This window comes from Temnothorax longispinosus, chromosome 7 (assembly GCF_030848805.1).
Source record: "Temnothorax longispinosus isolate EJ_2023e chromosome 7, Tlon_JGU_v1, whole genome shotgun sequence".
NCBI lineage: Eukaryota > Metazoa > Arthropoda > Insecta > Hymenoptera > Formicidae > Temnothorax > Temnothorax longispinosus.
The window spans coordinates 8,212,446-8,231,883 of record NC_092364.1 but is presented as its reverse complement, the minus strand read 5'-3'; the positions used below and the strand labels follow the sequence as shown (position 1 = coordinate 8,231,883).

The following is a 19,438-nucleotide window of genomic DNA, read 5'->3' as shown; positions in this document are numbered from 1 at the left end:
TTGTAAACGTTTAGGTTGTGAGAAGCTTTATTTCACAGTTTAAACGCGAAATTGTTTCTTCGATAATCTATTGATAAAAAGTTGACTTCCCTGATGTTAAATGCATGAGGATGAAGTATAATATCAGGGAAATATCAGGTACACTCTGCATGTTAATTTAACTAATAAGTTTGCTGAAACTTTCCGCGCTGTTCACGCGACTTTTGCTCCGTTGGCACAGAATAACCGCGAGTTCTCTCTTTTTCTTTTTATTCGAGATGTCGTTATCAATGTTCTCAACTGCTTGCTCTATCTCTTTGTTTAGACTCCTTCGTCGCGTTAACGAGCTCGTTAACGAGTGTTCTTACTTAAAAGCATAGTTTTCGTTCCCGCAATGCGCGTCGCGTTTACGCGCATTAGTTCGTCATTATCAAATAAACAATAAACAGTTATAATTTCTGATGGGCTCGTATACATATTTTTTGTTATCTACAAACTGTTAACAAAGTGTCTCGTAGATAAATTTGATTTATTAAGAGCTGCATTGTTCCGATATTAAATGTAAGTATCTAGAGAAGGCAATTAGGAATGTTTGGTGTAAAACTCGGGGCAGATGGCGCCATGGCGTCTAGTCCTGTCATGGCGGCGTCACCAACATTAACTCAATATACATGTATGTGTTGGTGTATCTGTGAGCACATCCGTGAGATCTGTAATGTTTACACGATATTTCGATATTTCGACATTTCGATATTTCGATATTTCGACATTTTTGATGAATCGAACTAGCCGCGAAGTATCACAGATAAGCTCACGCATACATCAATACATACATGTATATTGAGTTAGTGTTGGTGACGCCGCCATGACAGGACTAGACGCCATGGCGCCATCTGCCCCGAGTTTTACACCAAACATTCCTAATTGCAAATGCAGACTATTCTGCAAAATGCAGATATACTTTTGGAGTTTTTAAATCATCTCTGATAATATGAACAAATAAATATGAAAATAAAATAACTGAATTAAATCGTGATTATAATCAAATTTTTAAGAAAATGATATGTATAGAAAAATTATATCTTTTTTATTTAATAGGGCCAAGTGTATGCAATTTAATATAAAATAATTCAAGGTGTATATACACATTTTTTATTGTTTTATTTTGTGTATATTCTTGTTTGCGTAATTATTTTTATAAACTTAAATAATTTAATTGCATGTAAAGAAGAATATGTGTACAAGTGTGCTTAGATATTTCTTAACAATAAGTGTTGCAGCTTTTAACCCTTTATTGCATAGTGTCTTTCTTTATTTGACACCTATATATTTCTTCGCAGTTTTTCTACATTTTTACGTATTTTATAATTGATTTGCGTAACATATTTGGTTTTGTTATGTTCTTAAGACTTGTATGTGTATACATAAACAACATAAATATGTAATTATTTTTTGGCTTTCTCTATCATTGATAATTTCTAAATTTATTTGTTACGTCTAAAATAAAATTTTATTACAAGAAGAATTTGACACTTCGCAAGATTCTCTTGTAGTAATTTTGAATAATTATTTATAATTAACTTATATTTGCGGTATTTTTATATTTATATTTTATTTATATTACTTTTTTGTTAAAAAGTAGCAAAAATTTCTTTGATATTGGATCCGGCATTTTGTAGTTTTAAATTTTGACTGCAGATTTAAAGAAGTCTAAAAAACTTACGTATATATAAAATTTTATACGTAAATAAGCCATAATTAATTTTTTTATTGAATTCGCTATTTTAATTTATTACATTTCGATTTCAGATTAGCAATTAGTAATCCGAAAAAACCATATTTAATATAATTATATATCAAAATTTAGTAAAATATATTCAACAGAAAAATTTGTGCAACAAAGGGTTAAATTTTGAAATTATCCAAGCAGCCTTTCGTATTAATTGTACGATAGATATAAAACGAATTCGCACGAGTTCTATTACAAGCACTAATTGAACTTGATTAGCTATCGAATCAACTGATTGCAATTCGGAAGGAGACGTCGCGGTCGTAACATCGCTGAAACATTTCCGGTCGCTACTTTTACGAGCATTTCCATTCGCGGCGCGTGTACGTACCGGTAAAGCAAATTAATCTTCCGCGCTTTTCCTTTGATGCTTTTTATTGCACACGGCAAGGCGAGCAAGTAGGTAAATGCTATCGGCGGGGAAATATCTCGGGGATGGAATCTCCATTATGCGAGAGCGTGGAGAAATGCCGGGGGGGGGGGGCGATCAATTCGCGCGCGCGGACCTTTCGTGAATCAAATTCAACTTGGAGTTCGGGCAAATGCGTTAACCACTTATATGTGCATATTAGAATACACTCGGACTAAAGCCCTACTACGCCATTAAGGCATCGCTGTAACCGAATTCCACGTATCGGCCCCGCCTTGCAGGAACTCGAAGCATCCGAGCAATTCGCCCATGAGAACTATCGCGCTACCTACGCGCCGGCAATAGCGTCTGTTTCACTGCCATATATTTCGCTTAATCCATTAGCAATATAGATATATAGGAACGCACGTGGAGATACGTAGCGGCACACACAAATATTTGGGATTATTGCGTTAATAATCGTCGCCTCGTTTTCCAAAAGTCATTTGGAGTTCTAATGGTTTACGCCAAAGTCATTTGGAGTTTTACGCAACTAATGAAAGACGCAGAAGTATTATAAAGATGAATGATTTGACGTGTAATTACTTTAATTATGAAATTTTTAGAAAAATAATTAATTATGTACATATTTTGAAACATACTTTTTGCTTACATGTTAATCATTATACATATCATTTTGATTTGATAATTGTGATGTTGCATCGCGGTGAATTTCTCTCTCTCTGTCTCTTCTCTCTCTTTTTGTCTTTTCTCCTCCCTGTAGAAATTAACAGATTTTTGGGCATACACGGATTCGATAATATTAATTTAGGTAAATTATATCGCGAATTATGTGCGAATAATTAAAATCAAATTACAAAAATATCTCGTTTTTCTTAAATTTATAATAATACTTAGGATTTAGGATATTAATGATAGTAGCATTTCTGATCTGTATTATTCAATCGTTCTATGCGACATTTATTCTCGTCTGAATCACGTATGAATAAGTCGTTCGACGATATATCAATGCGATGCAGCATTCACCATATATTACGATCAAAGTTCAACCAATGCCATTTACTACAGAATAAGTCTCTAACGCCGCGGTCATAAAGATATATCTTGGCGCGAAGGAGGGTCGACAGTTTTAGGTGACTGCGAATAAAGACGTCGATGGCATCGGTTTATTCTAATTTAGCAAAGTGCTCCGGAGTCACCGTGGAAAGGACCGGATGCGGACCCGAAGTTCCGCGTCCATTCCGTTCCGCGAACAAACGGTTCGGAATGGCACATTTCATTGATGAACTGCATAACAGCACCGAGATCTAACCTCACACTACACCCTAATACCCGCGATTAATTAAGATTAAGTACGGGATATAATTGTGCGTTCGGAGGATGCCGTAATATGGCAGATCACGCGAATGCGCTTGGCTCAAATTGCAGTCTAAATTGCTGTTCGCATACCGGATTGTTATAATTTCGTGTGAATTACTGAGAGACAGAAGTTACAGATATATGCAACCCATTTTTATTATCGATTCTTTTAATTAATTCCTGAAATTGGATTTTTTAAAATATATATATATATATTTTTTTAACAAAAACGTCACTGCGTGTTATATTACATTAGAATTGTTTAAAGTATATAAATATATATTTTGTTTTTGGATAATTAGGTTGGCTGTATTTCCGAAAACGTCCATGCTCAGATTTAGGTGAAACTTTGTGAATATATATAGGCTCCTTTTAGATAAAAAACACATATACCAAAAGGATTTTTTTGCGACTTCAAAGTTTAGCAACTTTTTTAACATTTTTAACTTGCTGCCTCCGTGCATACATTTTCCACGCAAAACAAACCAAAACAGCTCTCAAGTAATGTAAATAACCATAAAGTCATACACAAATTACAAATATATTAATTTGCTGCTTCTGCGTATACATTTTCCACGCGAAACGAGGTGCCACATAAGTTTAAGACTTTCCATGCGTGGAAAGCTCACGCATGTACTTTGGAGGCACACTATGTATCTAGTTTAATAATAGTGGAGCCCCCCGCAGGGAGGCGGAACCTACTGCCTTCACGCATACACTTTTCACGCGAACCGAGGTTCACCCCCACCTCCTTCTGCTTTCGGTGGAAGTTCTCAAAAAAAAAAATCCTAGATACAATACTATTAGGATCGAAATAGGGCCAATCATATTTAGTATTGAAAGAAGAATATTTTAATCTTAAATAAAGGAATTCTAGAATAATTCTGAGAAAATTAAAAGGATAGCATCAAGATTATTTTATTCTAGATTTAAGAATTCCTCTATTTAAGATTAAAATATTCTTCTTTCTAGAAGTCTAGATTTAAGAATTCCTTTATTTAAAATTAAAATATGATTGGCCCTATTTCGATCTTAATAGTATTTAGGCTGCATTCGAGGAGCGCGCTATTAGCGCTATTGCATCATTCTGTCTTTATCGCTCATCAAGTGTAAAATAAGGATAGAACAAGCAAATAGCGCTAATAGCGCGCTCCCCGAATCCTGCCATATTGTATCCAGAATTATTTTCTGAGAGTGTGCGGTAGCCCCTCTCTCGCTTACGTGTGTACTGTTTATACACACACACACACAATTGAAGTATTATTTAAAAATTTATATTAATTAACTTTCCACGCATGCATGAAAAGTTCAAGTTATATAAAAATTGATATCTCGAAAACTATGCATCGTAGTTTATAACGTTTCTGATTTTCTGAAGTTTCGCCAATGATGTTTATGTTATGACTTTGACGGGTATGACTTTATGATTGTTTACATTACTTGAGAGCTGTTTTGGTTTGTTTCGCGTGGAAAATGTATGCACGCAGCAAGTTAAAATGTTAAAAAAGTTGCTAAACTTTGGAGTCGCAAAAAATCTTTTTAATATATGTGTTTTTAATCTAAAAGGAACCTATTCACAAAGTTTCACCTAAATCTGAGCATGGACGTTTTCGGAAGTTTCGCCGCAATATGTTTCAACTAGTTTCTTTATATTTGTAACAAGACATTTTTGTAATTATGCATTAGTAATGAGGCATGTTTATAAATATCGTTAGCTTCCAGATTAGATATTAATGGACTCGTGTCAGCATAGATGACGTCTTATCTTAATTTCATCCTATTTAAGTCGTGCTGGAAGAAAGAGAGATAAATGAGTACGATATTGCGATGCACTGTTACGATCCTGATTTTATTATTAGCAATCCCCGGAGAATCATCGACACGATTTAAATTGCTTACGAGTGACGCATTAATATTAATACACGTACGTCGGACGGATGAAAAATGAATCCAGTATACGCTAATCTTATTAATTGACGTAGTAATTTTTGTAATAATATATTGTTTAAACTGTAGTAGAGACGCATGCAAAATTTTTTTCGCAAGAAATTATTTTTATTAAGATATAAAAGATTAATCTTTCATTTATGCCTCATGTATTCAACGGTTGGAAATTATGCAAAAAATATGTACGTGTATACACTCTTAAGCATGTACCGCGTAGTATCTCCAAATTCGAGGTACTAATTTCTAAATGGAAATGACATTTGGAGTTACATGCTGTTAGGAGATACTTTTCCCGGTACAGTAGCACGAGGTACGGAATACACGAGGTACTGTAAAGGAGGAGGTACCGATTGGAGGTACCGCATTTATAAATTCACGGTACAATTTTTTAGGAGATACAGTTTTAGGAGGTACAGTTTTTTAGGGGGCTTCCCGTATGTACCCCGTACATACGTACCTCGTACGTACATATGTACCTCGTACAAATGTGTACCTCCTACATATGTACCTCGTACAAAAGACATTCGCGAAGCACTCGACGCGGACGCGTGCACGAACGTGTCATAGGAGGTACAGTTTTAGGAGGTACAGTTTTTTAGGGGGGTTTCCGTATATACCTCCTACATACGTACCTCGTATACATAGCCAACCATGGCATGATCGCGACATTTGTTGAACGAAAGACATTCGCGAATAGCAGCGGGCAATATTATATCATATATCCAATTCGAAACTTTATTACTCTTTTTAAACTGAATTTGTTTCTTAAGATAATTTTTGAAAAATTATATATTTGCGCTGGTATGACATATGTAGACTATATATAACGTTTACTTCAAATTAAGAAGTAGTCGACCACGTAAGGCAGTTGGCTCACGATGCAGAGGTCCCGAGTTCAAATCCCACCAAGGTAAGTGTGTTTTTCAAATACAAAAAAATATTTATAATCATAGACTGCATCTTAAGAAACAAATTTAGTTAAAAAATAATAATAAAATTTCGAAATAAATAATTTTTTTTGTCGGGTGAATATTCGTTGCCCATAACGTACTTCCTAACTTCGAGGTACCATGTACCTCCAATTTTTGGCGACACATGCTTAAGAGTGACTTATGTCCCTCGTAATTACGTAGGGACAAAATTTTAACGTGTACCTCCAATTTTTGGCGACACATGCTTAAGAGTGTATGCATGGAACGCGCGAAGAAATATAGGTGAAGCATGAAAAATATAGTTAAATTAGAGAATAAATTTTATTGCATTATTTGTTAGGAAAATATATATAAAAAGAAATCTAAATTTTCGTTCAGAATTTATAATTTAAATTTATATATTTAACTTATCAAAATAAGTTACATAAATTTAATTTAAATTATAACACATTGTAGATATATGATACACATATAATGGATATTTTTGTTCAGTTTTATTTTTTATTAAATTAACGCACAATATTAATATTAATTAATTACCATTCGCTGATGTAAAAATACTGGTATTTATCTGTTTAAATGGAGCATTTATAGCTTGACTCAAAGGGATATTAATATACATCCGCGTCAGAGAGAAGGGAAGGGGAGAGGGAGAGGGAGAGGGAGAGAGAGGAAGAGAGAGGGAAAGAGAGAGAGGGGGGAGGGGGAGAGAGGGGGGAGAGAAAGAGAGAGATTGATTGATTGATTGATTGATAAAGTTTATTATGCCCAAGCAAAGGCTAAAGGGCAAAGAGTAATAGCAGTTACAATAATATGGTGATTACAATACAATACAATATAAGATGCAAAGATACAATGTGATGTAAACAAAAGCGAAGTATAACGGACAGAAGTTAGTATGATGTGCATGCTCTCTCTCTTAAGGCAAGCAACCAGCAAACTCAATAATGTACACTGTAAAAAACTAAGAACTAACGCAACTTGGCTAACGATAATTTCAGTGAAAAAGAATAAGATAAGGAGCAGTGTTTCTAAAGAGAACAAAACAGTATATATAAAACTAAGTACCAAGGCGCAAGTTTCGGAAGTGAAGCCTGAGAAGCTCGATGTGACCACGAAGAGAATTAGCATTAAAATAAGCAACTCGAGATTCAAATTCATTATGATTAGAGCGCCTCGGTGGGTGTATCTGATCTGGTCAATCGAGGCGAGTCAGATCAGCACTCGAGCTGATGTAGATAACAGGCGAGCCATCAGATTGTCTCACGCAAATCCGCCCATGCCTTACCCACACATATTTATATAACCGCTCCCTAGCCACACGCCTCGTCTGCCGCAACAGTTCGTAACTATCCTTAGAGAGTAATTCATTGATATAAACAATGCTTCTGGAGTCATTTCCACAAACCTCACCCTGCCTAAGAACACCCTTAGCTCGCTTCTTCGAGATAATTAGATCGCGGACGGAGTTAGAAGTCACAGTAATAAAAAGAGAATTTCTGGCGGAAGTAGCATTTGAATGAGAAGAAGCAGAATCAGGGAGAGGCTTGCGGACGACTCTTACATTTAAAATATGAGGCGAAATATCCGAAACACCGAGCGCAGCAAGCACATTTTCAGCAGCCACAGAAGGAGCAACAGAAAGCGGCTCCGGCAGAGAGAGAGAGAGAGAGAGAGATAGAGGGAGTAGGGAGAGGGAGAGGGAGAGGGATAGAGAGGGAGAGGGAGATTTCTCTTCTCTTTATGGATCTTTCTCTTTCTTTCTGGGATCTCCTTTCTCTTTCTCTTTCTCTTTACTCTTTCTTTCTCTTTCTTTTTCTCTTTCTCTTCTCTTTTTCTTTCTCTCTTTTTTCTCGCTCTCTCTCTCCTCTCTCTCTCTCTCTCGCTTCTCTCTCTCTCTCTCTCTCTCTCTCTCTCTCTCTCTCTATTATCTCTCTCTCTCTCTCTCTCTCTCTCCTCTCTCTCTCTCTCTCTCTCTCTCTCTCTCTCTCTCTCTCTCTCTCTCTATGTTCTCTCTCTCTCTCTCTCTCTTTCCCTAACTCTCTCTCTCTCTCTTCTCTATTAACTTCCCCTCGCGACTTTTTTGACTTTTGAGCTATATTGATCTTCTATGTGTGCGGATACACGGATCGTGACGATCGATGTCTTACGTTTGCTTACATATGCAGGACGAGATAACGAATTACCATCCGCTTTCGCACGGGTATTACAATTAACGCCGTTACATACGTCGCTCCCTAATGACATTTCGTTGCCAAATTGGCTTGTGCGGCGAAGTTATAGTGCCGTATTTATCTTCCGTTACGTATGTACGGCAAACTCACACCGGGTACCGTCATCCCCCTGGAAATGAGTGGAACCAATTGCATAGCGAGATTCGCGTAATTGCTCCTGTAATCGTTACGGCGGCACTACGCGTTTTAACCGCACTAATTTTGGCGGATAAATCCGACGATGAGAGTGCTGAGCGACAGGATTATTTTATTGTGGGGGCTGTTCTCGAAATATGGATACACTTTGGCAAGCGTTCCGGAATAATTTCGCTCTTTGAAAAGTGCAATAAAAATGATCTAAGCTCACAAATGGCAGGTTTGGAAATTGATACGAAGTAAAAGACAGAAATAAATTATTTTCTTTGCAAATTAATATTCTAATTACAATCCGTAAATATGCATAAAATAATTACTATGATTTAGTTTTTGACGAAAAATGATAAGTTACTTTTTAATAATAAATAAACGTTATATATATTCGTGTCACATACATCATGTAATATATTATATAAATAAATATAAAAATATTATAAGTAATTTATGACTATAGATAAAATGATATAAAAGTCAATAGTTATTTAGAGACAATTTTCTTTTACTTATTTTATACACATATTAACAGCATAATCCTAAGTATAAATCCGGTTTTGGCACATTATTCTTTGTTAGAATCAAAACAACTACAAAATATTTATCGTTTCGTTATCTTGTTACGTATGACGTCCATTATTGCGGACAGAGAGCTACCGATATTGATTCCATGGTTGGACGTAAATAAAAATGCATTTCACATACCCTGACACGTTAAATGAAAGCGCATGAACCAATATTGCAAAGGGTATTACTGTTTATGCGCGCATAATGATGACTCGTCGGGCGAAAAGGGTTCAATTTTGTGTGCGCTTAGGGGAGCGCTATGGAAACGTGAATAATGGGTGCAATGCGCGATTCGATGTAACACTCGAAATCGCAAGTTATGGCGGTCTGTTGGCAGTTGTCCCGATTTTGCCCGTGATTGAAAATAAAGATGCAATTTCAGTGAGGGAAATGTAAATTTACCGATTCGTTTTCGGGGTTGCGTTTGATACATGGCCGGTATACATATATGTACAACGATGTACAATATCGTCGGTTTGGGAAGGCAGATTGTTACAGAACCAAAATTATTATTTCTCCATAATACAAAATACAACTAATAGTATATTTTTATTGGTGAAAATATTACATATTTTTATATGTTTGCCAAAAATATTATTGAAATTTTATTGCTTAATATGCTCCATTTCAAAATTAATAAATTTTTAATTGGCGATAGAATTTTTTAAATACAACACCTCATTTAATAGACCTAATATTTCGTTATATTTAGCATTTAACCAAAATTTATGTATATCAAGCGAGATATTTTACGTAACTGCAGTTCTATAAATGTTTTCGGTAAATATATAGTTATCGCCTTTGTTCCATTCTTGTAGAAACGTACTACAGAAATAAAAAGAACAAAAAAATGACGCGGACGGAATCGCAAGCGTCTGTAGCGCAGTATGTTCTTCTTTCTTTGAGGCGGCGCGCGACGTGTCTCGCAAAAATAAAAGGAGGAAGTTTGATTCGTTAACTTCGCGCGACCAAAGTAACGGACGTGGCTATGCAAACAGTGAAAATTCAGCTACGACGAAATGGCGAACGCATTCGGCGAGTAGCAGCCGGTACGTTGAACAAACCGATGCTCTCTCGTGCCTGCGCGTGCTCAAAGGGCTCTGAAGCAGGGCGGATATACACAAGGTGATTCTCGCGGACGCGAAAAGTTCGCCGGTGGAACTTGCCGCCGCGCTGCGCCGCGTCGGTAAGTTACGAAGTTTCACCGTTCCGTGGACGTAGTTAACGATGAACCCGGTGAACTTTGTGCCTCGATCCTACCTCGAGGTCCGCACTTTCTCCGCAGGCGCGAACGGTACCCGTGAACTGCGCTCGCGTCGTCGGAAATATTAAGACGCATTCACACCTGTGCTCTCTTGACCGCGAGTAATCGCCTATAAGTGTCGTAAGAAAAAATTATTTTTTTCTTACATAATGTAAGAGGAGACATTATTTTGGCTTTGTATGAAAGATAAGATTTTAAAAATACTAGATATTATAGGATATCGTAAAAAATATGTATAACTAACATATATATTGCTCTTTATTTCTCTATGATAAATGCTTGCATAATATGTTTTGTGAAAAAAGGAAATTATATTATAGACATAACATGTAGAAAGAAAAAAAATAAAACATAATATGTAATATTTTATTTATGTTTAATACGGTTTAATAATATAATAGCATATAAAATTGGAATAATATAGAAATTACGATTTAATGATATCATAGATTTGTAAAATTCTCCGTGATGTAACATTTATGGAATCACCTTTAGTTTTTTGAAGTCTTGAGAAAGTAGGGCTGAGATTATTAGTTTCTTCTCAAGTTTAATCGATGTCCTTAATAGCTTATTACGTTCATTGTTTCTGTCAATGCATTAATACTTATTGAATTAAAAGCAGTCAGTTCAAATTAAAAATTAAAATATTTTGACGACTTAAAAATTCGGAAAGATAATCAAAATTTTTCGTTATTGTGTATTGTAGAAATTGGAAATACAAACTTTGAATAAGATGTTTATGATAATATCAGATCAAGAAAATGATTTGAATTTAAGCTGAACTTATTATAAAGAAACTAGAAAATTATATTATTATGTAAAAACTAGAAAACCGAAAAGTCCGGAGCAGGCGGTCCAGAACTGGACTAGTGTAGCGAGCTAAGGTTAAGTAAAACATTATTTTAACAGAATTGCAATTGATACGTAGATTAGGCGATTAATATTAAAAATGGAAGAGCTGCAATGAAGGTCGACGTTCAAAGAAATTTTTGTTAAGAAAAAATTTACTCGAAATTTGCTGAGGTATCTGCAGGGCAAAAGAAAGTACGCGACCCTTGAGACACTTTGCACGAAATGCTTCAGAGCGTTCATCTTCTCTTTGCATTTTACATGATCTTGAACGAACAATCTGTGTTTGTATTATAGGTAACAACCTGCTCATCTTTGCCAAGACCACGTGAGAGAATTATAGTACATATTTATGTACTATATAATTATAGTACATATATAATAACGTGTAATTACATTAGCAAAATGTTTTTTGCAAACTATTCATGCCATATTTGTATTACACGTGTACCTTACTTCTTAATATAGATTTTGAGTTTACTGTTTGAATATGTGATATTAGAGATTGGGCGTATTAATTTAACAGCTTTGATTATATGCAACATCTCTTCTAGTTAAACGGAGCCATTTTCGTTCGATTGTAGGACAATTATCGAGCGGTAAATTATCTGTTTGTTTAGAATGTTTTAGTATATATATAGGTACGATATATATATACATAGGTACGAGCTAATAATTAAAGAGACATAAACTATTAATAAATCACCTGTTGGTGTTAAATTATTAATTGCGTAATAGAATTACCGCAAATGATACAATTTAGCGCTGGTTGCCAACAGGAGAACAGCCGGATTATTTTATGACATACTGAAAATGAAAAAGAGAAACGATAGTTTATTTTATTGATCGATATTTTGTCTCGAGTTGACATTTTCTTATATCCGGTTGAATATTTTTAATAACGCATGATTTCATTAAAATATGAATAACAATTTGTTTTAATGATTTTAGAAATTTGTACATGATAATTTGAAATAAGTTTATACTTTTATGACAAAAATTATCCTTTTTCATGAAATATCGTGTCGCGATTAATATTCAAAGATACTTTTTATAATATTTTCTTGCATTAGAGCTTAGCAGTTTTAACTTTTTTATTTTCAGAGAGATATTTTATTTAAATTTTAATTGCCAAGTTATTTTGATGTATGGAAGGTTAAAGTTTTGATCAAATCACAAAAATTTAATTTAAATATTTAAAACAATGAAACATTTTTACGGAAACTTTTTTGTCAAATAAAGATTTGTTCCAGATTTGTTCGAAAATATTCAATAATTCTTAGATATCTTCTGATTTTGCGAGTATAATTAAAATATACAAATATTTTAATATTTTAATGGAAAAATTATTTTTATCAAAGCATATTTAAATCATTGGTCTTTATAATATGAAGTAATATTCCCGATATTATTTTAATATTACAGAAAGCAATTATCTTATATAAAAGAAAATATTTGAAACAAATAATTTTTATTTTAATTTGTAAAATTGTAATTAAGAACACAAACTCTACAAATCACAAAATAAACCGACTGAGAAAAAGAGATCAAGAGAAGAGAAAAAGAGAGCTGAACTGAAGTTTTTACATACGATTACTCAGAGATTAATAGTACATACAATGTTTGTAACAAAAAATCATAAAAATTATACGTAAGCAATTCATGTGTTTCAGCAATTCAGGAAAACTTTTGTAAATATACATTATGTTTACGCGTTTATATTTGCACGCTTCTTAGTTCAGGAATACAATACGCATTACAGTTATGATTATCGTAACATCAAACGGAAGCGTTCTGGCGCCTTTTTCATCCGCTTTTTGCCGAGTTTCTTCGTCGTGACCATCGTCGCGTCGCGGCGTCGGTGGCGTTTCCTCCTGAAAAGCGCGCGGCCGAGAAGCACGGGCGGAAATTGTACTGTTCCTGGTGTGCTTTATGTTCCTGAAGTTTCACGGGATCTCCGCTTTTCGCTCGTGATGCGAGAAGCCCCGAGCGACGACGATGTCGGGGAGGAGGGAGTGGGGCTTTCACCGCGTAGTGGCTACGCTCGTTTATCACGTCACGCGTTGATGAGACGCCGAGGCTACGGCAGCGGCCTTTACAAAGTTCTAATAAACGGAATCTACGCGTTCTCGTTGTGCGCGCGACCCGAGGAGCCCAGTATTCAAGCAGGGGGTGTCCCGTGAGCGCGCGGCTATGAAACCCGATGAAAAGCGGGCTATCTCGCGTACCCGCGGACCTCGGATCGTCGCCCGTCGGACTCGGATAACTCTGATCGCGTCAGAGATATCTTAGAATTGTGCTAAAAACGGGAAGAGCACAAACACGCACTGCGGGAAGATATGGAGCCATCTTTTATTAATGCTTTTGCATAATTTATTTTATATCGGTTTGATTGTTAGAGTTGGGCTTGCGCATGGGATTTACGAGGAAACATAAAATTTAACAGCGAGAATGAAAGTAATATATTATACATTTTCCATTACACAGGTAATTAGTGTAACAAAATATAATCGTAATATTTTGGAGAGAAATATATTGCTTTATAGCAGCTTAATCTTTAAATTTGTTCGTGTTGCTTGAATTTGAAATTCCTAAAAGTTCTTGCACTTAAAATGAGGTAAATATATTTGAACGATGGGGAGAGAGAAAGCGAAGATACTGTGAGTGCAAAAAGTGTAAGCAACACAAATAGACCTTTTTATATGTATTTAATAGTCTCTGGATCAGATTTTCATTGATAATTTAATTTTGAAATTATTACAGGTTATTGAATATGATATATTTTAAAATACAAAGAATAAATATATGTTTAATGTAAAATAATATATTTATACACGGAGAGAAATCGTTAGTAAACTTTACATAGTTGCGAAGTAAAATTTACTAAAACAGTTGTGCCGAACTGGCTAAGCTGTATTTACCAACAGGGTTAGGTAAAAATTACCAAACGAATTATATAATTTTTACTTGATTAGTTAAGCTGCAGTAGTTGGTAAATTCTACTCAACTGTATAAGTAGGATTTACAAATTTTGATACGGTAATATAATATCGATCGTCCGACGCGTCTCGCGAACGGACGATCAGGTAGTAGACGGGGGAGGGAAGGAGGGCCGCGGAAGCACGCCGTCGCGGATTTTCGGACGGGTCGCCGACACTCTCGAAACTAGTCACACGCCCCAGATAAGGGGGAAGGTAGAGAAGTAAATAAAGCACAACACACCAAAGTATGCGGTGTGTCGCTCGTTTTTAAATCACCGCCGGTGCGGAGAGGAAAGAGTCACGCGCGAACACGCGTGAAATCGCGCCGCGCCGAAACGTATAGCCTCACCACCGCGATCTGCTCTCTCGCAACGCGCGCGCAAGCTCTCGTGGGCTCGCGACTCGCGACCCACCAACGGACACAGCTTTCTGAAACAACGCGCGGTCGCACTTATTCGCGACGGGCATCCGCACCACAGAACATATAATCGCACTCACTGACAACACCAGAGACGGAAGCCATTATGGGACCACGTATCACGTCATTCACGTCGACAAAAGAGGGTAGCGTTTCGCGGCGCGCGGGCGGCGGCGGTCGCGCGGATCGCGCCTAATGTTATGACGCTAACATCGCGCGGTCGCGTGAAGATTAGCTTAACTTGCTAGGTAAATTTTACTCAACAGTAGTCCGGCGATTTTTACTTAATGTATTTGGTAAATTTTGCTTCACTTGTCAGTTACATTTTACTTAACTCAAACTCTGGCAAAATTTGTTTAGCGAACTTAAGTAAAATTTACTAATAATTTCTCTCCGTGTACGTATACAACTTATTCGTAATTAATTAAAAATTAATACGAAAAAATTGATTTATTTTATTGAATTAATTTTAATTGATTTTTAAATTATATTTAAAAATGCAAAAAGACATCTATCTCTGGTTTTTTTCTCTTAACGTACGTATATCAAAGTTGCTTATTATTAAATGTGTATAATTGCATATTAATCGTAGACATCAAAATTACGATCAATATGCAATGCAATTGCATATTGTCGATTTATACATTCATACTCCGTGTGGTCACCGTGAAGGCAATTCTCAGTTTGCGGTTACCTGAAACTGCATATATCCATATGGAATACCAAGAGATTCTATAACATACGTAGCAATGTAGATTTGATAGTCAATTAGTTTGGATAGTTATAGCTATATGTTAACCCGTTTGTCATTAGCGTAGATATTTCTCACTATGGGAAACTGCCGGCATCTCTGCGACTGTGTTCGCAAAACATGGACAATCTAATATGTTACAAATGTCCATGGGAATCGCACGTGGAGGTACACGTCGCTCGTGAGCGCCGTTTAATGGCCCATGAAAGTTCCGCCTAATTAGCCGTCAATTAAGTCGCTTGGAAGCTTCGCTGATCATCTTAAATAGCGTTTAGGAACTCGATTGCACCCTGAACAAAATACTCGTCTAAATTGTAGTGCAATCAATTTTGTTTATACGGACTGTTCCACCGTTGCGTCTTATATATCTAAATCGGTTAATGGCAAGTTTCTTGACCAATCTGAAGTCGATTCTTTTCCCAACAAAGATCCTGAGAAGAGTTATTATTAAATTCAATTTTTCAATCTATATATATATATATATATATATACATATATATCTTATATTTTACATTACGTTTTAAAACATTACATTATATAAGTACTAGCTGGTTACCCGGGCTTCGCCCGGGAGTCGTTTTTCTTCAAACGACTTCATTTGTATTTCAATATCCTTAATCGAAAAAAATTCCTTTATCAGACAATAGCTTATCAAGCAAAAATTAATTAAATAATTAATAGTTTTTACTAAAATGATTTCTACTAATTGCATTTATTATTTCCATTTTGTTCTATTGGTTAGTTAATTCTTCTACGGAACTTTTGCAAATTTTAAGATCCTGTTTTTTTTTTTTTCGTTGGAAAAGGAAAATGTTTACGCATAGGGGAGACCGGGGCTAAGCCGACACTATTTTTTCAAAGGCAATTTTTAATATTTAATTAAAATTTTTAGGCAAATTCAATAATATATATTTAAAGAGTGTTTCTTCAGGTACAAAATTGATTCAGGAAGTTTTGCTGTACGTCGCTTTGTTTTGCCGCCAGGAAAGGAAAAGTGACGCGAAGACAAATTTTCGAATTGAAAAATGACGGGGCGAACTCGACACCCCGCCGGGGCAAACTCAACACTTTGTTTGATCGACACAATTTGATCTGGAACTTATTTTTTTATTGTTTAAAAATAAAAATACATTGTTTATCAAATGAAAAGACATTGTGTATTAGAAACAAAAAGTCGGAATAAAGTAAACAATTATTTAAAATAATAAGAAAAAAAAAGATTAAACTTTTAATTATCTTTTTCTGAACTGTCTAAAAAACAATTTATACACGTTTAAACACACAATTTAAACTCGCGATCAGATGTGCGCACACATTCGTCATGAGCCATACAGTTGCATAAGATGCATTGTTTGTTATTAGAAGCTAATGAAATGTTTTTCGAACACACGCAACAGATGTTCCTTAAATCGTCATCGGAATCGGACGAAACAGTGACCTTTTTTGCGATAATGTCACTTTAGGTTAGTGTCGTCTTTGCCCCGGTGGCGTCGTGTCGACTTAGCCCCGAACGTCGTTTTTTACTTTTGTTACACCAAAAATATATAAATTTTGAAAATATGCAAAAATTATTATCGGATTCGTATAAAGCATCGAATTTCCCATCAAAATCACTTACCGGTAGATTCGCAAGAGTAAAGCTCGATGAAAGAGTAGACATTTTCGAGAGATCAGAAAAATTACTTTTCACTATCAAAAGCACTTATGTCGCGTTAAAAATTACACTATAACTCAGAATGTTACCAAATTCCGTTGATAATACTGGCACATAAAGACGCATTTACAGTAGCAAAGGCAAGTTTCTACGATAGATTTAAATTGGCAAAAAGCCTAGTGTCAAGTTCGCCCCGCTGTCGGCTTAGCCCCGGTCTCCCCTACCCTAAGGCCGGTACCCAGGGTTATGCCGGACTTATTCACCGACTAAAAGCCTCCCCCGGCCCCCAACCCCATAACTATCAATCCCATAATAAGAGTTTAATAGCCGTATCATAGTCCTTCCTTAAGGAATAAGGATTCCTGGTTCCTTATTATTTATTCTACATTTCATTAACCTTCCTTGATCGATCAAGGAACCTTAAAATTTATGAAGTGTAGAATGAGGAACAAGGAATCCTTACTCAAGGAAGGACTATGAGTACGGCTATAAAACTCAAGCATCTGGAATGTGTTGTTCAAACGGAAAAGTTAAGCTACCGCTTTTAAATCAGCCACCCGACACACTTTTTATATTTATGTCAGGAATTACGTCAGAATCAAAACATTTCCTACAAAACATTTGGTCAATTATTTACCGAAAAATTGAAAAAATTTTGGATACCGGTTCCCAAAAAAATTGGTAACGAAAAACTATACATTCTATAACACTCCCCAAAAAATTCTACCCCTATTTTATACTTTCATTGGTCAATTATTTCCCAAAAAATTGGAAAAATTTCTGATACCGGTTTCCAAAAGAGCGGTAACGAAAAATTATACACTTATGACACTCCCCGGGAAATTCTACCCCTGATTCATATACAATTCTTTAAAATTCGGTCAATTATTTCCCGAAAAATTGGAAAAATTTCGGAGACCGATTCCCAAAAAGATCGGTAACAGAAAACTATACACTCTATAACACTCCCCAGAAAATTCTACCTCTATTTTATATACTTTTGGTAAAAATTCGGTCGAATAGTTTAAGAGTGTATAAAGAACATACATACATACAGACATTCTATTTTATATATATAGATAGATATTATTAAAGTTTTACATATAAAGAAAAATCGACTTTAAATTAGGAAAATATAGAATATGTTACTATATAGATATGTATATGTGGTTATATTGTATATATACATATATATCATTAGATATTTAACATGCATATTTTTATCAAGAACTTTTCACTTTTTGAATTTATATGCATGTTTTTTTTCCAATTTTTATTTTACATTTTTATTTTGATAGTTTACTACATTATGCGTATATTCCTCAGGCAATAAATTCTGATGGCATGTTTCAAGGAAATAGCAAAGAAATCTATTCTGTAAGACATCATTGAAGTCAATTGCTATTTTTTATTTCAAATATGCATCTATAAGATTTTCTATTTCTAAGTAATTGTATTCTGCATTTACTTACAGTTAAGTATCAATGTAATATTCTTAACATTATAAAGATTTAATAATAATAATTTGGAGTGCAAAAATTGCAGTTGTTAAATTAAAGATTATATGCAGCATGCATATAATCCTTTGAAAGAATGAATGAAAAAAAAAACGAAGATAATGGAAGATGCTGAGGTGTCACATAGATAGCTTGCAGGACAGTCCAGAATAAATAGAGAGCAAGGCTTAGTACCATGCTCGGTATTTGTATTTGTGAGAGCTTTGGGCGTAGAACTCTTATGAATAGCAAATGAAACGAGATGAGACGCGCACACAGTGCACGTAGAAGATGTGTTCGTGATTTTAGAATTCCAGCCTTTCGCAATTAGCTGCGTGTTAAAGTTTTAGTTGTTGCTTGGCTTCCACGATTTTACCAGGGCCTTTCCGGTTCCTATTAAATTAATGACAACAAGAACTGACAATATATAATTAAAATTTCAATTACTAGATATAGTTATTGCACGCACGGACGTGATAACAAACAATGCTCGAAATTAGATTGTATATTAATTTTATGTAAACTTAATTTTTTTTTGCACGCCCAAAGTATCTTGGACGGTTTGTGAATTCGGTCAAGAATGCGGATTCGTCGCCTTTGCCGTATCCGTGAAATTCAACTACCGGTTTGGCAACGATCGCGCGAGCTTTATTTTCGCAATAGTGGATAACGTTTCTCTTGAGGGGATTTTCTTCTTGAGACAATGCCTGCCATTTATT

General features: G+C 35.3%; 1 protein-coding gene across 7 annotated transcripts in view; it reads left to right on the top strand.

Moving 5' to 3' along the window:
• Positions 1-19,438, top strand: part of LOC139816883 (venom dipeptidyl peptidase 4) — a 509,974-nt gene that overhangs the window by 60,039 nt on the left and 430,497 nt on the right. The window lies entirely within an intron of this gene.